The sequence below is a fragment of the Varanus komodoensis genome, unplaced genomic scaffold (assembly GCF_004798865.1).
Source record: "Varanus komodoensis strain SLA01 unplaced genomic scaffold, ASM479886v1 scaffold39, whole genome shotgun sequence".
NCBI classification, from domain to species: Eukaryota; Metazoa; Chordata; class Lepidosauria; order Squamata; family Varanidae; genus Varanus; species Varanus komodoensis.
In genome coordinates, this window is record NW_025335922.1 from 7,702,386 (window position 1) to 7,725,612 (window position 23,227).

Sequence of the window (23,227 nt, forward strand, 5' to 3'; positions counted from 1 at the left end):
TTTCTAGCCCTGCTGTTTACATTTGAAGGAAAGCTTGCCCTGGTACCAATGAAGGCAACATTAAAATGCAAATAGAAACATTAGAGCAACTTTAGAGAAACTTTAGAATCTTCTCCAACCTGGTGGCCTTCAGAGACATCTGGACTGCAGCTCTCAGGATTCCCATCCAGCAGGGCCATTGACTGGAAATTGTGGGTGTTGCAGTCCAAACATGTCTGGAAGGCACAAGGTTGGGGGAGGCTGCTTTAGAGAGTATATTTTGAGGGGAAATCAGCAGAAAAAGGCAGTTCTTAAATTTTCCCTCCTCATGGATCTGAATCTGCAATGGATTTCCCTGCTGCTGCTGCTGCTTACTTACATAACAAAACATGTGCTTACTGCTTACACTTGAATAATTATAGTATTGTGCTAGTTGATAATTAAGCTCTTGACTCATGCTTTTTATAATTGGGAAATATTTAGAAAGATTTATAGGGAGTGGAAGGGCTAGAGGAAGAAGAGGGATGGCCTCATGGAGCATGTGCTATTGGTCTCTCACTGGGGACCACAACAGGACAGCTTTCTCTTTGTAGAAAGCTGGAGGCTGATTGGCCTCCCTTCCCACTGTTGGGCAAGGAGGGAGGGGGGACTGAAGGGGAGGGCAGGGCTTTGCAGTCAACCTTTACTTATGATCGCAATACAGTCTAAAAATCCGATTTGACCTCAAATAAAATTAGCAATGTTAGAGCAAAACTCAAATAGCAATGATTTATTAAAAACAGAATTGTTATGAATAGGGAATAAAAATTCCAAGTTAATAACTTACGCATGAAGAAAGAAAGCTGCTAAAAGGGCAGTTAATTTTATTAAAACAATAGATGGTAACCTTACAACAAAAGATATCTAGTGTTTAAAAAGTTCTATTCTAAATCATGTAAGTAAGAAGTAGAATTCAATTTAGATACCAAAAATGTCTGAAATTAATTTTCAATTATTCCTATCTTAGAAAAACATAAAATATATCTTAATTCTCTAATAATATCCAGGGAGATGTAAACAGCTATTTTAAAACTTTTAAAAGGGGGAAAACGGGGTTTAATGGTTTTACAACTAATTTCTATAAACTATGTGAAGTTGAGATTGTTCTACATCTTTTGAAAATTTAGAATTCAATACAAAGTGGAAATAAATTACCTAAACCTTGGAAGTTAGTGAGATTATTAGCTATTCCAAAATAATGAAATGATGTAACTCTTCCTTCAATCTTTTCTCCTGTGACTTAACAAAATCAAGGCCTAAATTTTAAAATCTATTTTAGCCTTTAAGTTTTTTTTACAAAATATATTCATTCACTTCAGTATGGGTTAATGTCAGGAAGTTATATATAGGCACGGGCAATGTGCAGTGTTAAATATATTGAAGAAACAAAAAAATGGCTGTACTCTCACTAGATGTTCTTAGAGCGTTAGATTGTCTGGAATGAGCACATGTTCAGTCTTACGAAAATGCTGTATATTGGTGAGATATTTAGCACAGTTTAAAAAAAAACAGGAAGGTACATGTTCAATAGTAATGATTAATGGATTTGATTCTGAAAATTGTGTACTTTATAGGGGTACAAGGCAGGTTGATCCTTTATCCCCATTATTATTTGCTCTAGGTATACAGCTGCTTGCAGCTTCCATTATAGAAAATATTAATATTATTTGAATAAGAATAAGGAATGAGCAACATGAAGTAAATTTCTATGCATATGTTATGCTTCTCTCCCCTGAAAATCCAATTAAAAGTATAGAGACTTTAAAGCAAATACTGAGAATTTTAAGTGCTATACCAAATGAAAAATAAATTATGAGAAATCTGTATTACTAGGTACAAGCATTCATTTAGAAGAACAAAAAGAAATTAAAAGAATATCTGATTTAGATCAGAGCTCTTCTAGTTTTGCTTATTTAGGAATTCGGTTAGCAAGAAATACTAACTAGTTCGTTTATACAAATTATAAGACTGCTCTTAAATCTGTACAGGAAAAAATAAGAAATGGAGTAAATTAAATCTGTATTAGTTGAACTTTCAGTAGTGACAGCTGAGATATTACCAACATTTTTATTCATGTTTCAGTGTAGTCCCTTGTATCCAGTTTTTAAAGAATAAAATTCTGGCTAAAAGCAAATGGAAAGGTTCATAGCTGGGTGTGATAAACATGTAAAGATTTGTAAACAGTGTAAAATATAGAGCTTTTCCAATACCAAAATACCAAATTTAATAAAATACTGTGAGGCTTTTCAGAGAGCAAGCTGTTAAACTTATAAAAATGAATAATGCCTCCAATTCTACTTAGATAGAAGGATCTGGGGGATACTATTTTTGTTGTTTTTTATTCATATTTACTCAAACTCCTAAGAAATAAAAAAATAAAATTTTTGTTCCTCCCATGTTTCCATTATGTCCCATTTTGGAACACCCCAAATTCATTGTTCAGGATAAGTATGCATAATATAAGTCATAGAAACTTGCATTTCTAGACTTTGAGATGTATTTATAAGTGGAAAATCAATTGCATTATGAAAATTTGAAGATAACACTGCTTAAATAAGAATGAGTTGGTTCAACAGTATTTTTAACTAAAAGGCTGTATGGCAGTTTGTTCATAAGTACAGGTTGTTTGTAACTCTGACCTTTGTAACCCAGGGCCATGCATTTATTTTACTGTTAAACCCAGGCTTTTTTTGTAAAAAAGGTGCCAGAACTCATGTCGCTGCCAGCAGTAAGCACTCAGCGCGCGACCACACAAACCAATCCCAAGCCGAGCAGCAGCCAGCGCCCTCACTATCTCACTATCTCACTATCAGATAGCAGACACAATAGCAGCCAGCAGGCACTATGTTAATGATGTTTGCTGCTGATCTGCTACGATTCAAAATCACTTCGTAAAATCCCATGGAAAAAAAGGTGCCGGAACGCTGTTCCGGTGCGTTCTATGACAAAACAAGCCCTGGTTAAACCAGGATAATTTAACCCAGAAATTAGTTCATACGTTTAAGAGATCCTGAGTTTGAAATGCACAGTTGTACAACAGACTGTGTAGTCCTGTTACCAAACCAAAGCAGATCATGCCGGGCTGCTTTCGGCCCACCTATGACATAAGCATCAATAGGATGAAATGCATTATTTTTATTTTGTTTTGAAGCATTCTATATATTGGATCCAGAGAAAGGAAAACTCTGTCATACTATTCTTTTATTTTCTGGAAGTAAGACCAGAGTGTCTGCACTGACTGAGTGACTAGATCTTCCTAAGTATCTGGACTGTCTCCAGTGCCTTTTTACATGGGCAGGAAAGGGGATGTGTTGTTTCAGTCAAGAGAGACAGGCAGACATTGGGTTTTTAGCTCAACTGGGAAGCAGTGTCAAGTCTGTCTGTCCCCTTGACAATTCTGGGGAAGCCCTAATTATGCATCTGTCTTGCAGACATCTAGACTGTAGTCAGTGTCTTGAGAAATGATGTGCAGAGTTAAAGCACCAAGTCACCACAAAATAAAATATGCATACAAGCTGTGGTTACTTTCAGCCATCTATATTTGCAAGGCTAAGGCTGATTATGAGCTGAGACTTGCCAAGAATATCAAGAGCGACAAAAAGGGCTTTCAGCATGTAAATAGGAAGAGGAAGGGGAGACAAGTGGTGGGACCACTAAATAAGGAGGAAGGCGATCCAGTGACTGATATGAGGGAACAGGCACAGATGCTAAATGACTATTTTGCCTCTGTGTTCTCCCCAAAGCAGGATGGGGGATATCCGCATAGGAGATTAGATGAGGCTGGGGACTTAGGGGCACAGATTAGAGTCACCCCCCTTGAAGTCGAGGGGCTCCTCAGGGCATTGGACATTACAAAGGCGCCAGGCCCTGATGGGTTACACCCGAGAGTACTTAGAGAGTTGGCAGGGGTTCTCTCACACCCGCTGGCCTCCATTTTTGAGACCTCGTGGAGAACAGATGAAGTTCCAGAGGACTGGAGGGTGGCATCAGTGGACCCAATTTTCAAAAAGGGTAGTAGAAAGGGCATGGGGAATTATAGACCGGTTAGCCTTACGTCCATTGTAGGAAAAACAATGGAAAGGCTCATAATAGAGAGAGATCTAGTGATGCTAGATAGGGAAGGGAGGCTGACAACCACACAACACGGCTTCCGCAAAAACAGGTCCTGCCAGACAAACCTTGTGGAATTCTATGACAAGGTTTCGAGATGGCTAGATGGAGGGGATGCAGTGGATGTGGTATACCTGGATTTCAGCAAGGCCTTTGACAAAGTGCCCCATGATATTCTGATGGAGAAACTGAGGAGTTTTGGGATACACCTAAGCACTGTCTGGTGGATTAGGGCATGGTTGACTGACCAAAAGCAGAAGGTAACCATTAGTGGGGAATCATCAGGATGGTGGCCAGTGACAAGCGGGGTCCCCCAGGGCTCTGTCCTGGAGCCAATCTTGTTTAATCTTTTCATTAATGACATGGAAGAAGGGGTGAACAGTCTGCTGATCAAATTCGCAGATGACACTAAAACTGGAGCAGTGGCCACAACTGAGGAGCAGGTACTCCAGATCCAAAAGGATCTGGACAGACTATGGAAGTGGGCAGGAGACAACAGGATGGCGTTCAATGTGGATAAGTGCAAGATCTTGCACTTGGGGCATAGGAATAGCTGTCATAAGTACAGGTTAGGTGATAAGTGGCTGGAGAGCAGCACTTGTGAAAGGGACCTCAGGGTACTGGTTGACTGCAGGCTAAACATGAGTCGGCGGTGTGATGCGGTGGTCAAGAGGGCGAACGCCACCCTTGGTTGCATAGCCAGAAGTGTGACTTCTAGATCAAGAGAGGTATTACTACCACCCTACACGATTCTGGTGCGCCTGCAACTGGAGTATTGTGTTCAGTTTTGGGCCCCTCATTACAGAAAGGATATAGCCAGGTTGGAGTCAGTGCAGCGTAGGGCCACAAGGTTGGTGGCCAGTTTGCAAGGGATGGGGTATGAGGCGAGACTGAGGGAACTGGGTCTCTTCAGCCTGAAGAAGACTCAGAGGGGATCTGTTGGCGACATACAGGTATGTGAGGGGATGTCACATGGAGATGGGTAGAGACCTGTTCTCCCCTGCAGAGGAAGGCAGGGTGCACTCCAACGGAGCAAAGCTCAGGGAGCCAAGGTTCTGTTTGGATGCCAGGAAGCACTTCCTGACAGTCAGGACCCCGATGGTGTGGAATGGGCTTCCACGAGAGGTCGTTGAGGCCCCATTGGTGCGGGTGTTCAAGGATAGGCTGGACGTCCACATGGTGGGCATGTCGTAAGCGGAGCCGGCTGGTGCCAGAGGTCAGACTAGATGGTCCGGGAGGCCCCTTCTGACTCGCTCTGTTTTCTATGTTTCTATATTGTTATCACGAATGCCAGTAGCATGTTGATCAGAAGAATTCTGTGTTCTGGATAAAGTTAGTTAAACAAGGACTTGAAAGAAACCTCAAGCCAAGAAGTTTTAAAAATAGTCTTGGTCCAGAAAGTGCCCAGTAATTCAGCTGTTCTGAATAACTAGCTAGCACTGCTTTATTGACATTTGCTTCAAAGTCAACTGAACATGCTCAACTCTAGCAGACCTTGTAGGAAAGTGGCATTGCTAACTTGCTGTGTGTGTAAGGAGGAGAAACAGTGATGGAGAAGCCAATTAAGTCTGGAGACAGGAAACTTTTAACAGATTTGAAAGCTGTGTAAGAGAGGCATTTTTGAAGCCTTTTGAAACTGCGCAAAGGTCTTTATAATCTGCTTCAGCAGAGATGACAGTGGAATGAATGTACATAACTCAAATCTGTACTCTATTTGGCGTAGTACTGAAGAGCAGAAGTGTAGGACTTGCCACATAATGTCAAGGTACAGACCTGTCCAGCTCCACCTGTTAGTGAGAGAAGGACCAGCTTCAGGGAGTTTGCTTCTCCTCCCTTCAACATACACACACAAAATCATCTGCAGTAGCCAGGTTCACTGAGACTGCAGAACTGGAAGCAAAGCATGTTTGCCTTCATCCATCAGGCTGAGCTTGTTTGTGTTTGTAATATTTCTTGTTGCTTATAAATTGCTTTCAGAATCATTTGATTGAAAAATAGCGTATAACATCTTCAAAATAAACTGTCATTAGACCTCTGAAAAAAACTTTTTTTGGGGGTGGGGAGGGGAAGGAGAATTTCTCAGTGGCTTTCCACAGTTTGGCTTGGCTGTTCCCAGCATTTTCACCCACCAAATCTGGAAAAACCTAAACATGTTTCCAAGTTAAATTAGATACTCAGAAAATGTCACCTTGCACCTCCGTTACTCTTCTTCCAAACCTAGAGCCATCTCCATTATCCTCCAACGGCTGAATGCCCACATTGCTTTCCCCTCATTGTCTTAGTGGCAATGAGATGAAGTTTTGCTCCTCTCCCTGTTTCTCTTTCCCCCCTCTTCCTCTTTTGTTGCCCAAAGAAATACTGCTTACAGTAGACTTTGGGAGGGCCATTCAAGGGGACCTGCAGAATTCTGCAGAATTTTGAGTATCCAGGGGAGACCTTCTGTTTTCTAAATGCCTTGAGCCCAAATCTGAGACGGACTTGAACAACCTTCCCCTCATCCCTCTCTGTCTCTGCTTTTTCAGGAATGGCTAGGGAGTAGGAAGTGACACGAACAGATAGCTGAAATTCCTGTTTAGGAATGTTGCATCCATACTGGAGCTGTTTAATGCTGCTTAGATGTTGCTCTTACATGGTGAGCTGGAAGCAAAATTGTAACTTGGATGGGCGGGAGGGCTGTCTTCCGTCCATCCGTCTGTCCTTCCTTCCTTCCTTCCTATAATTGAATGTTAAATCGTTATTGGGGCTCATGGCTAGAATCCAGAGAATCATTTTGATTTTCATCTTGGGCTTAAACTATTTAATGTGTTCATAAGTTTCTGGCTATGAGACAATACCTTCCACACATAATAACAGGTCAACATATTCCAAATTGCACCATACTGTCTTTTAATAGGTATGACTTTAAAGTACCAAAACTGCACAAAGAGCAGGTAACTGAAGCAGGTGAGCCTAGTTGCGGGCTGTGTATATGGCATATGCACAGGAGAACATGAAGGAATTAAACATTTAGACATTCTGGAAAACGTTTATTACTGAGCTAGTGGGAAATGCTGAGCCTGAGCACCTATATCTCCACTTCTTTGTTGCTGTCAGGGGACTGAACTGCACATTGCTACTGGGACAGCATCATGTCAGTTGAGTCATGTATTATACAGGAACACCCTGGGAAACCTAAGTGTTATTTTGGGCTGCAACTCCACATGTCTGCTAACATGTATTTCCACTGACAAAAGGATTGCATGTCTTTTTCCTAGGAAAGCTTCTAAGTCAGTTCTTCATTTAACCCTTTGCCATTGTTGGTATGTATGGGCAGTAGATGCACACGGAGAGCCAGTAGTTTTAAGCTGTGAGAGAAGAAAAGGGTTTTTTTTTAAGGTCATACATTTTTCTGCATATTTTCAATGCATGTGTTGTACATACTGCTAACCCATTTAAGCCACGGTTGGCTGCCCTACCCAAGGTTTGACTGGCAGATGATCAAAACAAACTCTGGTTTGTTTTCTCAGACCCTGGGTTGTTGTTGTTTTAATGGCTCCTTTGCCTGCCCCCTCTCTATATTCCAGTACCCTTTGTGGCACTGTAGTACTGGCACATAAAGAGGCTGGGTGTTCTGACTGCCTTTGCAGCTTACGTGTTGATGGATGTCAGTGACAGTTTTTTCTAAGTTTTATTGCTATGGCAATTTCCCTCCAGAAACAAAGAGACAAAAGATGAGAAAGGGACACAGATCTAATTCATAGTACGAAATAACCCATGTTTTATTAACTGTGGTGTATTTGCAAGCAGGGAGGAACAGGAGCGAATGCTGGTTCCTGCCCTCCTGCTTGCCCACTTCTGCTTTGCTAAATTTGGAAGGTAAATTGGCTGCCATTGCCTCCTGAGAAGATAAAATTCTGGTAACTATTTCTAAATGTTCATATATATGTATGAATCGGCATGTGTACATTTTTTGTACATTTAGGACCTACGTGTCTGTTCCCTCCAATTTTAAAGTGCTTAGCAACACCTTTATTCTTCAGTATTTTAATTTTATTTTTAAGGGAAATTGCCAACAATGAAAATTCTCTTCTTTTAACTTTCTTTCCCTGCCCACGCTTTGTAAATGTTCTGTGTGTATTGGAACACATAATGGGCCAGGCATTTGAGGCTGTGTCCACATGATGAGCAAAACCATAAATTGAACCATCTGTGAAGTGAAAGCCTCACAGACTTTACTAATATTGAAGCATTATTATGGAATCATGGACCTAGATGGTGGGTAGAGAAACAGGCAGGCCGTTTTTCTTCCTTCTGGCTTTCAGTTGCCAGGAAATGATGTCATACTCTGAGCATACTGCAAAGGGTCTCCCAAGAGCCAAAGCTACAAACAGTACTTGCTTTATAGCTGATTTATTAGTAATAGGATGCTAGTAAATAAAGCCTGTCACATCTTCTGTTTAAGAATATAAAATTTGAACTGCCTTCTGTGAGAGAGTGGGTGGGATTTTCTGTCCCACCCTCGTGTATTATTTGTGCCTTCCAAAAGAGGGATCATTTCATTTCAGTCCTGATTTCATAACTCTTAGGTCCTTGTTGGCAATATATAAGGCAGCCCCGTATTTTTAATTTTTATATTAATAACTCTTGTATTAATGCAGTGATTTCACATTCCTTCTCCAGGTTTCTGCTTAAAAGATATGTGTTGTTGTTGTTATTTTTACTATTTACATTGCTATACCATCTGTACCCAAAGTTCTCTGGGAAGTTTATAACAATAATAATAGAAGCATGCACTCAAGTCTCCCTTCCAGATATGGTTGCAGACCCAAATACTGATCAATTTTCTTGAAACAGAAAATCAATACCGAAAGCCCAATAATTGCCAAATGTGACAAGTTATTGGTTTCTGTGCTGTATTATAATCTGTTTAGTGTAATCTTTGATTTTTTTTTGTCTCTTTGTGTGTGGGAAAGAGCACTGGAAAGAGCATAGCAAAGACAATGACTTTCACTCTCTTGCTCACTCTCTCTCATGGTGCTTAGATCCTCTTAGCTAATTAGAGCACAGGAGAGCTGTATTCCACTGTTGTTAGATTCTCCTTGCTCCCCAATTAGGGCTTTGCTAATTGTTCCAGCAGCTCCTGTGGCATTGCAACATCCCCTTTTCAGTATGTGAAACTACCCAGAGTAGCTTGCCAAACCACTCCTTCTTGGTGATCTTTCCAATAAATAATGGAAGCTTGCATTAGAATCTTCTATGTTGCTGCAGAAATTTCTAGAACAAACTGCCATTTTCTGTTGGGAGGTTTGTTGGGAAGAATAGAAACAATTCAGGCTCCACTCTCTCCCCAGTTGTTGCTGTTTTTGGTAGTGGGGAACCAGTCTGTGTGTGCGTGGAGCAGGCAGGGCTGAATGGTAAGGGCCAGTAGGCATGCAGTGCTGAGAAACCAGAACAACCTGCAGTTGGGGTTCAGTTTGCACACATATAAACCACTTTATATGTGGGAGCATGTGATTGCATGGATAAGTCAAATTTGTGAATGTAACATAGAAAAAGAGTGAGTCAGGAGGGGTCTCCCGGACCATCTAGTCTGACCTCCAGCACCAGCCGGCTCCACTCACGACATGCCCATCACGACATGTAACAACTGGGACAAGGAGTTCCCAGTTGTATCTGTGATCATGGGTAAACACAGGTTATCTAACCCAACATCTGTGATCATCTTATTTTAATGTTAATATTCATCATTGTGAGAGAATCAAAGTGTGGGAAAAGTGCATAATTAATTGGAAATACTGTTTATACAGGGCTAAATAAATTCACATGGAATTACATGGATGAACAGTATATTTGGGTGATCACAAGGTTTTGATCAAAGTTGATTACGTATTTCATATAGGGTACTTCTCTTCACTGAGTCTGCTTAATGGTACAACACTTTACCTGACAGATTTCTCCACAACTAAATATTAATGACCAAGTATAGTTATGCCCTTTGAATCTTGGTAAATTATAGATGATTTAAAAGCATATTGGAGAACTGGATATATGAGGCATTTTTCTGAATATTTTTTCAGAGGGCTTTGGCAGAATGGAAGGACTTGGCTGCTTAAGGGCAATGTTGTAATCAGTTGCATTGACTACTTAATTGAAATACCCATTGAGTCAATATTGTTTCAAAACTATCTCTAAGATGGTATAATATAAGATAGTATATTATCATGGTCATCTAAGTATTGATAAAAGTTCAGGTAACCATCCATGCAGGCAGTCTCAGGCTACCATTGTGAGAAATGCAGACAAAACTTTCATCTGCATTAATTTTTTAAAGATGTCATAAAATATACTGTGGTTTGGAAATATTTGAAAACTATATGCAAGAAAAACATCTTAATTTTCATTTTATTAATTACTTCTTGTCTTTCCTATTACATTTTCTCTTTCTTTTGTTGTCCTTGCTACTGCCACCACCACCAGCAATAATCTTAAGTTTAGACTGGAAGCTTCTTTTGGACAGGGACTTGTCTTTTGATAGAATTGTAGAATTTTAGAATTCTGTTGGATGCCACAGGTTATTTAGCTCAACCTCTTGCTCAGTGCAAAGTCTGCAATATGTGGTACAATTACATCTGCTTGGAAGAAAACCCTACGATCTCCAGAGGCTTTCTGTTGCCCATTGAATAGCCATTACAATTAAAAAGTTCCTCCTAAAGCAGCATTTCCAAAACAGGGCTGGAACCTACCAGTGGATTTCAGTGCTTCAGGCTCCCCAGGGCTTCTTTGCTTGACCACCATGCACAAATCATAGATATTGCAGTGGGTGTTGGCTAGACAGAAAGACTATTTTTAATAATTATTGTAAACACCAGGATAAAGGGAAAAGAGATAAGGAAGGAAGCTGTTATGCGAGGAAGTGTAAAGGTACCAGGACAGCAGAATGAAAGAAAATGGCAGTGAAGGGAGGCATAATGACAGGAATAAGAATACTTTGAGAGGCATATGTGGTGCAGGGTAGAGGAGAAAAACTGAAATAAAAAGCCATCTCTGCTTAGAGCCTTTGGACCTGCCTGAAAAGCGGAGACTGATTTAAGATACTTGCAGAGTTAGTCTGTAGTGCACCTGAGGAAAACTGTACTATGGAACTCCCTGTTGCAAGGAAATAGCTCTGGCAAAGAATTTTGCCATTTCCAAAGCAGGATTAGGAATCAACGCAAAAGTATTGCAGTATTTGCCAGTGGATAATGTCAAACTGCACTTCCATTTGCCACCATCTGAATGGATCTGCTCTCATTTTGTGACTAGTGTGCCTCAAGTCATTTTAAGCTCTTTTAAGGATGGGAATAGAAAGATTGAGCATCTGTCCTAAGATTTAACTGAAATCTTTTTCATTTTATTTTTCATCTGTTGGGACTAGACCTGTCCTCTGGGGCAACTGAAGACAAGTCTGTGGCAACTTCTCTGTGACAGCCCTTGAGATATTTGTCAACTGCTTTCGGGCCCCTTCATCTTCTCCGCTTAGCCAGCTCCTTCGGTCATTACCTATTGGGCATGGCTTTGTTTGTGGTTTTTAAAAATTCAGTGTGCACTGATGGTGCTAAATAAATAATCATTTTACCTGGCCAATTCTACCTAATCGGAAAGCAAAGGGAGAGACAGTAGGAAGCTGTATCTTACGCTTCCTTTAATTGTGTATTTACTGAACAAGTAGTGGGGATTGCAGGACCTCTGTCATCATCATAATTAACTATTACATGTTAAAAACTTACATCTGAATTAACTCTATATTTGCCTAAAATATTTTAAAATTTTAAATGTAAAGAAAAGCAAGGCATTCTTCTTCCTTCTCCTCTGTCTCTTTGATTTTTTGTATCAGCTTACACTGTTATGGTAAAAACATCAACAAATCTTTTATTGTGGTGTATGTTTTTGTGGTTAGACTCCATTATATTCCTCAAAGTTTTTTTTTCTTTTTGAAATGGAGCATTTTTTTACTTATTCTGTGAAATTTTCTGTTTTGCCTTTCTTTTAAGATAACCCCTAAGGAAGCTCAGAGTTCATAATAGTAGGAATTACTTGCAAATAAATGTGGAACTGCCCTTGAAGATGGTCCAGATTCTTCATTTGGTCCAGAATAGAGCTGCCAGGTTATTGATGGGAACTGCAAGATACTTCCGTATCACGCTGGTCCTATATCGTCTACACTGGCTGCCAATTGAGGTGTGGGCCCAATTTAAGGTGCTGGTAATGACCTATAAAGTCCTAAACAGCTTGGGTCCTGGAGGAACACCTTCTTCCCTATGTGCCTGCCTACCTCTTGAGCTCTGAGGCAGAGGTCCTTCTTCAGGAGTCCTCTTTGAAGGAAATTAGGAGGGTAATTACCCGGAGGAGGGCCTTTTCGGCAGTGGTGCCTGGACTTTGGAACATGGTTCCCAGGGAGGTTCACCTGGTGCCATCACTTTATTCTTTTCAGTGTCAGGCAAAAAACTATTTAATTTGGGAAAACCTATTTATTTTCCCAAAAAGAGGTGAATTGGTTTTATCTTTGATTTTATCATTAGTGGTTTGATGCAGTGTTTTGTTTGTTGGTATGTTGTTGTTTTGTTTTTTGTAAGCCGTTCAGAGAGTCTAGTATTGGACGGCATATAAAAACTTTAAATAAGTAACTTATAGCTTTGATCACTATTATTTTTGTAGAACTTCCTAAAGAGAAATACTTTTAAGCCTTATAAATTTGAAGTAGCTGTGGGAGCGGTATGAAGCTTACATGGATCTTTTGTAATTATGAACATTCTTCTTAAGTTGATAAACTTATTTTGTTAATGATAACTAATATTGTTCTGTTGTAGCACTAATATTTAGATTTAGTTTTCTTAATCTTTTTGTCTCCTCTATGCTCTCATAAAACATGCTCACATTTTACTGCAAACAATCACAGATAGTGCTGTTCATTGAATTAAAAAATTGGATTTGTTTTCCCTTGGCAACTTAAAGTAATTTAGTGCTTACAAATATGGAGCAGCAGATGAAATTCAGACTGAAGGACCTGCCTTCAGTGCTTTGAAACAGATTTGCATAGGGACTCAATCTGAAGATCGATTCCGGTGAAGAAGCCCCCTACATAAGATCAAGGGCATAACATACAGAGGAATTAAGACAACAGGAGGTGGAAAATCAAACATGCCTCAAGCTGACTGGCTATATGTTGGATTTAATGTTGCCCGTGCCTTCCAGTCCATTGATCACTTTTAATCTTGAGTGCATCCTCCTTTAACCATTTGTTCTTTACCATCCTACCCTGAGGCAACCATGCCTACAGTGAATTGTCTGTTTACGGATATCTGTACTTCGGCCTTGGAGGCTCCTTGTGTGACAGAGATTCCTGGGCCACATTTTAGGGTGTGTGTGGTGTTATGTGTCTGCTACAAGAACACGTTCAGCATTGGATTCAATATTTCACTACTGATGCATGATGCAGGGGAAGATAGCGATGAAGAACAAGCAGTCTTCTGTTAGCTTGACTGCCATTGCCAGTGGTCACTTGGGAACATGTTTTCCTGGTTCCTCTGAACACAGTTTTAAAATGGATGCCCCAGAAAGTGCTTCCAGCATGTCATACTTTACTTCAGGTGGACAGCCTCCAGGCCTGGGGCTGCCTCAGTCTAATTTCAAAAACTCTTTGTAGGCAACCAATTCAGACCTCAAGCAAGAGCGAGCTGGCCTTCTCCAACAGTTGACCAGGGAGGACGAGAGAATGAAGGTGGCTCTGTCAGCTGCTGGCATGTAGTTTCCAGTAGATTACTCCTGAAGAATCCTGCCCTTAGCAGGAAAAAGGTTTCTCCACCCTTCTTCTTTTTATTTAGGTATTTATGCTTTGCCTTTCAAGGAAAGACCCTTGACACAAAGCAGCTTAAAATACAGACAAAATAATATCTGTGGAATAGAAAATAATAATTAAACAAAACACAAACAGTATGTTAAGAGCAATTGCTGTTTAAAACAAAACTCCAGTATAATAAGCTGGTTGGTTATAAGAAACCTTCTGAAATAGGAGGGTGTGTATAGTATGTCTAAAAACGGGTGGTAAGTGGATTTCTTGCAGGGAATTTTCTGCAGTTGTGGGGCTTCTACTAAGAAGGACCCCTTTCTAGTATCCACCAATCAAAACCCTGCCAACACCAGGGCTGAGGGCTGGGCCTCCAGGATCAACATCAAAGCCTGGGTAGGATCATATAGGTCTAGGCTTTCATATTTCCCCGAAAATGTGCCATATCACGTGCAACATCAAATAAACTGGTAAGGGAACAATGGCTACCCATCTAAATTACTGTAGTGGAACATATGAGTGTCATTATGGGAACTGGTCATGGAGCTGGGCTGATTTACCCAACACGGTCCAGTAACTGATTTGCATGGTGACATACTTATGGGTGCATAATCTTGGGCACAGATAGGGCTCAGCTTCTGTGAGGTCATGAACATTTCCCTGCTTGAAGTAGTTTCCAATATTAGAATGCACCTTGGTGAGTAAAGAGAAAGGAGCTTGTTTCAGCAGCTTCAGCCTTTGCACAAACTCCAGAGATGGTGAGACCCAGGCTTCCAAATCTTTGCTTGCTATGGGAAGTATGTCACTGGTAACCAGCAGGGGTGACCAGCAGATTTAAAGGGGCAGGACTTTCCCTGCTATCCTTTCCTGCTCTGGAGCAGGAAAGAATGGAGGGCCTTGCTTGTTCAGCATTCAGCTATGGAATCCAAATGTGGCATAGCTCTGCTATGTTACAGAGGACAGTCCTCTGTTTGGAAGGCCATCAGGGCATACTTGTTTTGGAAGGATCCTCCGTTTGAAGGACTGTTCAGTCCAAGTCAGGTTAAAGATAAAAGAACCAGAAGAAGGGAGCCATGGACCCTGACGTTGGCCATCGGCACTTAGCACCTAGAAAAAGACTCAGCAAACACACAGATCACCTGGTCCCAGTCCTTCCTCTCTGCAGTGAGAAGCAGGGCCAGTGTCAAACTAAATGTGGTCAGGCACCTCCTGAGGACCACGGCTTAGTGCAAGGCCCCTTGGAGTTGCTCCCGCTCTTCTCCATTGCAACCAGTTTGTTCACCAGCCTCTGTAGCCAAAACAATGGTGCTGCTGAGGAGGAGCAGCAGCAGCTGCCAGTGTCTACTTGCTCACTGGCTCTCTACCTGTCAGATTAGCAAGTGGTAGCAATATTGTGAAAGAGAAGTTGGAGCAAGAGCAATCTGTGAAGTGAGACTGTGGACTCCCAGAGGAGGGGGCCCCACTGAGGGTGTACCACATGCGTGACTTTAAAAACCTCAGAGCTGGTACTGATAAGAGATGCCATATTTTCATTTATTTCTAAATTTTCATGCAGACCAGTAAATGAATGCAGGCAAGTTTTATGCAGATCTGTGCTCCCCTCTTTTGGTGATGCATAGATGATCCCCTGAGGCTCGAACAGGTAAACATCTCACCTCCAGGACTCTGGGGATGAATGGGGGGGGGTAGCCTGGGTGAGAAGAGGCCTCTAAGGAAGTGATGGATGTGCAGAGTGATCACAGACTTGCTGATGAAGGATAGATGTTACTATGATGAGAAATAAGAACCTGAGGGAAAGATGAAGGAGACGGTTAAATTAAGTTGTCAAAGCTTCTCCTAATGCATGTACCTCCAAGCCAGGAAAAATGTAACCTATGTCAGGTTTCTTTTTATAACAATGATCAGAAGCACTGTGGCAGAGCAGTGAGGAGGACTGAATTTTATATATTGATCTGAACAAGAAGCCTATTCTTAATTGCAGGTTTCTTGTAGTATTTTAAAGTACTTGTGATTCTTCTTGTTCATGTATCATCTCTGAACTTGATGAGTGCTCTGTGTACCTCTTTGCCCTGATAACTGATAAAAGGATGAAAAGGGCCATCTTGAACTGACCTTTGCAAAATGCTTTTTAAAATTTATCATTTTGGTGTATAGCACAAAGCTTTTCAGCTAGCTCCAGGTTAATTTTAAATAAATAGTTTCTTTTTAAGCCAGTCTTCTGTAACCTTGCACCTTCCAACTTTGTTGGACTACAGCTTCTATCAGCCTCAACCAGGATGACAAATGAGCTTGGAGAATGGGAGTTATAATCCAAAATGTCTGGAAGATGTTAGGTTGGGGAAGATACATTTGATCCATACTTTCTTGCTTTCAAATAGTTCGTTTTCATGTAAACCCCTTAGAATTGTCATTAATTTAAGTGGCATATAAGTGTTATAACTAATAAAAAGCTACTCCTTACCTAAGGTGGACATCATGATCATCTTGCCGTAAGAACATTGTTCCGGCTGCTATACTTGCCTTTGGCATATCTGTGGCAAATTCCCCAGCGCTTAGTCTGGTATCTCCTTTGGTTCTGGTTTGTGCTCTGACTTCCTGGAGCTTCTATGTCTCATGCAGATTTTGAACCTGGTTCTCTTATCCAATTCTTATCTTATTCTTATTCTCCTAGAGTGACATAAATACTTTTGGTGGCAGAGGGAGCTATGTCTTGTGAATAAATACGTTATGGTGAAAAATGCAGAATAATTTTCTCTATAACGAGGGGCATAAAAGAAAGGAGTGGGTAGGGTGATTTGTGAATTAGTTTTTCCTTTTTTGCTTTTCCTTCTTCACACATCTGATTTTGCTTTATAAGTAAAGACAGTTCAGATTGCAATAGAGATGGAATAAATAGCCCCATCAGGAACTTAAAACAATTCTACTAAATTTTCCTCCCCTGCCCCCCCCATTTTTGGCAATTAATAGATGAACAGAATTTCGAAGATATTTTTCCATGTTGATGGAAACCTTTTAGTGTAGAATGTCTATTAAGAGTAACCACATGACATGAATGTGTAAAAATTTTAAAATTAATAGTCTGGGACATATTATGGCAGGAGTGCCAAATTACCTGCTTTTCCACCATTCATCATCCTCTTTTAATGGATGTGTTTATTGGACTGTTGCAAGAGATTCAGATTCAGTAGTGTTGAAGCATTAATGTTAAATAGATGTGTGAGGTTCCTCTAGCCTTGTTAATGGCTTAAAAGCAACCTGTCTTAAGCAGGTTAGCATACTGGGGCTTTTTCCGCATGAAATGTGAGAGGGTTGTTCTGGAATAGTCAAAGCATCTGGTAGGATGAGCTGAACCCTGGGAAATTTCTTGTTCAAAAGCTTACGTTGTCCATGAATTTACTTGGTTTTCTGTTTGGTCTTCACGCACACACACACACCTTTTTTCCTTTCAAGAAACTTAAGGTGGCTTACATAATTCTCCTCCTCTCAAGCTTATTCTCACAACAACCCTGTGAGGTAGATTGGGCTGAGAGGCTGTGGCTGTCCTGAATTACCCAGTGGGCACCATGACTGAGTAGGGACCAAAACGCATTGCTCCTTAGTCCCAATCCCACACTCTTAACCACTACACCACACTGACTTTCTCTCAACCTCAGACCTTTGCTACTAGTTAATAGTAATGGCCTACTTTACAGGGTAGTTTTTCTGTGCAGCATATTTCATATCCAGGACAAAAAAATAACATACTAGCTCCCAGTGTGAAATTCAAGAGAACAATACTGCCAGTTCAAAAGCAAAAACAAATCTTCAGTTGGGTAGCAGATTAAGGGAGAGGCTTCTGCCTGGGAAAATTGCTTTCTCTCAAAGTAAACAGTATTATGAACCTGCTTGTGTTGGTGCTTAATAACTGGAATCAAACCTTGTCCTTCAAGAATGCCCCATGTCTTCAGATTCAAATAACTTAATGTACCATTGGTTTCATTCTTCAGCAATGTAGCTTGTAGGAACAGAAAATGAATGAATTTAATCTTTTCCAGAACTTTCTGATCATTTAAGTTATACTAATCAGGCAAAGTCAAGGAAGGGTCGCTGCTCTGTGTTTGATGAAGGAGAATAATTTTCCAATATAGCAAAGCTCTTATTTCATGCCAGGTAAATAATTGAAATGGTGCTGTAGGAAACCCTAAACCCCAAGGTCATTCTGGGGATGGTAGAAGCAACACAGTGTAAAGGATAGGCTGCCACCCGTAAAAGCGACCCATTCTGAAAGCATCAGAGAAGAGGTGCAGTTGAAAGCATTCACATGATACCCAGTCCATCCCTTTCTCATCTCTGGGCTGAATAAGAAGCTATTATATTTCACATGCCTAATTGCCATCTGTCATAAAATGAACATGCTCCCCAAGGCTAACAAGAGGAAGAGTGCAACCTCTTTAATGCTCTTCGCTCGAAGCGTCTCTTAGCTCCAGCCTCATTAGGCAATCGCTGTTTTTGTGGACAAGAATGCAAATCCATTCCCAGTTACTTTCCCATTATTCCTTATTTCATAGAAAGGCTGGTCAGATGGGATAGAGTGTTCCACTTTCCCCAAGTTTTAATTTGCCATACGCTGTCCAAACTATCCCATTGTAGAAACAATTGCATGCCCACCTGACCATGTGAACAATGATCTCTGAATGAGGTTTTGTTTTGTAAAAAAAAAGAAATACAAACAGTGCTTTTTTCTTTGGAGGCAGTTTCTGTATGAAGGAAAGGGAAATACTGGATTCTGGCTGTTCTGAATGTGTGAATACAAATTCTGATAAGAGTCAAGAGTACAGCTTACTTATGCAAGCCCAGGGTGTTGAAGCATGAGATGAGAAATGTATGTGGATAGACTGTTTCTAGTAGGACACTCTGACAGCAGTGATCAAGCTTATATTTGACTTTAATATATTAGGCCAAATCCGAAACTTATGCTCCAGGCAAATGCTTTTTTTCCTGTAAAACAATAAGAAAAAAGAAAAGTGTCTTCGTTTGCATGTCACATTTGAACATACTTTCAAAAGGGAACAAGGGAATCTGACAGACTGACTAAAACTAGATGCAAATGTCATGACCTTTTAAAACAAGCTGTATGCATTTAAAAATACAAATTCAATTATATTCTTAAGAAACAATAAAATGGACTCTGTCCATGGGATGTGTGATCCAAAAGAGCATGCTGAAGTGCATTTAGCTTTTCTTCTGGCTTGTTTTTTCCATTTATAGCCTACCTTTTTTACCTTACTTGAAACGCTATGTAATACCTTAAGCTTAGTTTACTTCTCAATTTTAGTGATAACAGCGGAACATCTACAGTTTCAAATATATTCCACTTTGACCCTTGCAGGCAAAATATAGCTCCAGCTTATACTTAATGCTAAAATATGGTTAGCGCTACAGGAAGACTAATCAGGCTTGTCCTGCAATGCATGTGCAAGGAGATTACAATTCTCTGCCACAGATTTAGGACTAAGTGTTGTCCCCCTTGATTTTTAAACTTGCAGAAATGTGGCTTGTTCTACATCTTGTTCAAAGCCAGAATCAATAAAATCATTTAACATCCTGGTTTGCTAATGTAACAATAGTTTGAACAAACTTCAGATGCCACATGTGTAATTTGTTCAAACTACATCTCAAATGCAGATGTCACAAGAAATTGTTACTAGGTCTCAAGAAGAACCTTTTGATGATGGAGAGAAGTGCAACATATAATTCTGAGCTTCATGTTTGATCATGCTCATATTATTAAACTAAGGTTGTTCCTTTGCACTTGAACTGGGCTTAGGATGCAATCCAAAAGGCATCATTAAGCTTGCAGAAGATTGTTTGCTTTTCTTTGTAATTGCTGTTCTCACATTTTGGAAGGGATGTAGTTTGTGCTTAGGTAGTTTGGAAAGAAGAATGAATGAAAAGTTAATGGTGAACTCTGTAGTATGGTATTCTAGCCTGAGTGTTCTGCAGCCCAAAATGAGGAAGTCAAAGGGTTCTACCTCCAGTGACTACTTGAGTGGCCCAGTAGCATCAGTTCTGAAAGTGAGGTTCTACTGAGAGCAACTTGGACTAAAACTGCTGAAAAACTGCTGTCCATCCATAAATTTTGGTAGAGATAGGTCATAACATTTTGACAATAAAAAAATAGGTACACCAAGATCTGATTTATATAGATATACTGGGGACTGCAGGTGGCACAGTGGTTTAAACCGCTGCGCTGCTGGGCTGGTTGATCGAAAGGTTGCTGGTTCAAATCTACACAACGGGGTGAGTTCCCGTTGCTCTGTCCAAGCTCCTGCCAACCTTGCAGTTTGAAAGCATGCAAATGCAAGTAGATAAAAAGGTACCATTTCGGTGGGCAGGTAACAGCGTTCTGTGCACTTTGGTGTTTAGTCATGCCGGCCACATGACCACGGAGACTGTCTGCGGACAAACGCTGGCTCCCTTGGCTGGGAAACGAGATGAGCACCGCCCCCTAGAGTCAGGCATGACTGGACATAACGTCAAGGGGGAACCTTTACCTTTACTCTTAGGGGAACCTGTCTTTTTTGAATGCATGCTTTGGTGGTGATATCACATGCCACATTTAGCCACTGAAACGTGTACTTAGGAAAGATCAGGATTACTTGTGTAAACCCAAAAAAGAAAACTATTCTGTGAATAATGTATTCTGGGGCCATGTAAATCTTTTCCTTTGATTTGTGGAGTTGGAAAATATGCTGTCACAGTCCTAGAAATTGCTGCTGACAATACCTGTGGTTACTCTGTTCATGAATTATGTTTATACACATAAGTGCACAGCTGGAGAAGATTGGGCCTGCTCATGAGGGCTTTGAAATGAGATTTATGGTAACTAGGTTTTATGAAAGAATCATTGTAAAAATTTCACTGTTTTTGTTTTCACTGTTCTTACTCCCAGGTAAGTGCATATAGAATTGTTGGCTTGCTCCCTGGCAAAATGTACGTAGAGTTGCATTCAAAAAGACTCTTTAAAACTAGATTTGGAAAACATTTTTTATTGTGTGCACTTCTACAATTTGAAACCTAGAAAGGCATGACAATTGGCAACTAAGCTAAGTTGACTTGAAAGTTTTGAATCTCATCCAGTGGGTTGTTGGATGATGTTTGCAGCTCATTCTTTGTCACAGTGGTTAAGGAACTGTGTCAGTGAAAGGGTTCCCTGTAAATAACTAGGTTACTAGGCTATTGGGGAAAGTCCTATATTAATTAGGTATGTTGACTGAAAGAAAGTTTTACAGCACTGTTGCTGGGCATCAGGAGCTATGATGGGTATCAGGAGATGAAATAAGAGAGGAAGGTAGAAGTTGGAACTGGAGACCAAGTCAGGGTCAATAAATTATAAGTCAATACTGAAAAACAATCACACCAAAGATCATAAGAACATAAGAAGAGCCATGCTGGACCTCCAGCACTCTGTATATATGGTGGCATACCAGCTGCCTACAGGATCCCTCAACCAGGATGGGTATGAGACCTCCTCCTGCCCAAGCTCCTCACCAACTGGTGTGAGAAGGCATGCTGACTCTTGTAAAAGAGGTAACACATGGCCAGCAAGGCTACTAGCCACTGATAGCCTCTTCCTTCTCCATGGCTCTGTGCATCCCCTTTTAAATTGGTAACCATCAACACTTCCATGGTTGTGAATTCCATAATTTACACTATAAATAGAGTGAAGAAGTATTTCCTGCTATCTGTTCTAAACCTTATGAAAAAATTAACTGGAGTAGAAAGTACTTTTATGTGATTCCCTATCCGTGAGGGTCCAGTGGCCAGCCTGGGTGGGCAAGGTTAGTCCACAGCCTGAAAGTAAGTAACAGTCATATAACATATATCAGGTTTCTTTACAGACTGGTAGTTGGACCTTCCCCTCATTGGGTGTGAGGACGGAAGAGTCCAAAAGAGTTTTTGTACTTCTCCAAATTTGGGTTCCCTCAAGTGCTGTTATATACAGATATCATATCATGTTTAGAAACACCATTCAAGAGTGGCAAAGAAACAGTCAGGATATAGCCATGACTGGAGCAGGCATTGATAGTTGTGCCAAGGCTGGGGTAATTTTAGCTCCTTCCATACCCGGTGATCAGTTCTTTTCTCACCAGAATGAATGGGTACCATTCACTGATACATTGAGAAAAAGTATAAGGTGTTACTTTGGAATAATGTTGCCTATATTTCCTCAAGCTTCCAATATCTGCTTTTGGTCTGTAGCTTAAATTGTTATCAAAAGCAGACAATGGACTATTTGTGCTTTAGGGTGCTTAAAGTAATGTATTAAGGAAAATGGGTTTCATTTTTTCCCTTTAAAAATAACATAATTGTCAAGATAATCAAGTTTGTGGTTAATTTTTGGAAGTAATATTTGAAACCCTAGCTGAAGTTGTGCTTATATTTCTGTTGCACATGGTTTTTTTGCATGACATCAAATGCAGCTAAATGCCAAGAAGCATAAATGTTCCCAGTGACAGCTTTAAAGTATGATGTGCAATTGTTTACTGCAGTCGAGCATTTACAGCATCGTTGCGTTTTATTTTCCTAGATCTATGGGTTGGCCTTTTATGTATTTCTTGCGTGCTGAGGCAAGCTTTGTATTAAGATTAGGTGTTCTTGCAAATGTGCCCTCCAGCCTTTGCTTTGCTTTGGTCTTTGGATAAATGATTATTGAGTAGTATTTGAACTCGGACCATAGCAAAGTCTGTTAAGGAAATTCAAAATGCCCTCCACCAATATCAATGCAAAACATTTTTCTGAGGTGGTTTTATGAAACAGCCACAAGGTATAAAGATACTTAAAAATTATTCTTATTAAGTATAGGTCCAGTATTCAACAGTTTTCTTGTGGATAAGGCAACTTTTTCTTCCCCAGTGGAAGAAAAATTCAGTAAAAATTATTTTACATAGTACGTTTTTACTAATGTGTATCAATTTTGCCCTTAGGTCAGTTGTTTTCTTAAATGTTTTTACCTTTAGTCATTTTTTTGTACAGACCTGTTTGCTAAGGAATCTGCTGCATGTGGAGAAGATTGTAGGGAATGTTCTAGAACATCCACAGTTATTGCAGGGCTCTTTCTGGCTTGTTTGTCCTCTTCTTCACTTGGGGTTAACTGAGTATATGCTGTGGGTAGGCCAGGATCTTTTGGTACATCTTTTGCTGATTTACATTATAATCAGGAGAGATGTCAGACTTCCAACAGTTTTAACAATAGCAGCAAGAAAATGACTCTTCCTACCTTAAATTATACAGCTGAAATGAAGAAAGTATATTACT

General features: G+C 40.3%; 1 protein-coding gene across 1 annotated transcript in view; it reads left to right on the forward strand.

Moving 5' to 3' along the window:
• KIAA1549 (KIAA1549 ortholog) overlaps positions 1-23,227 on the forward strand; it is a 120,993-nt gene that overhangs the window by 42,273 nt on the left and 55,493 nt on the right. The window lies entirely within an intron of this gene.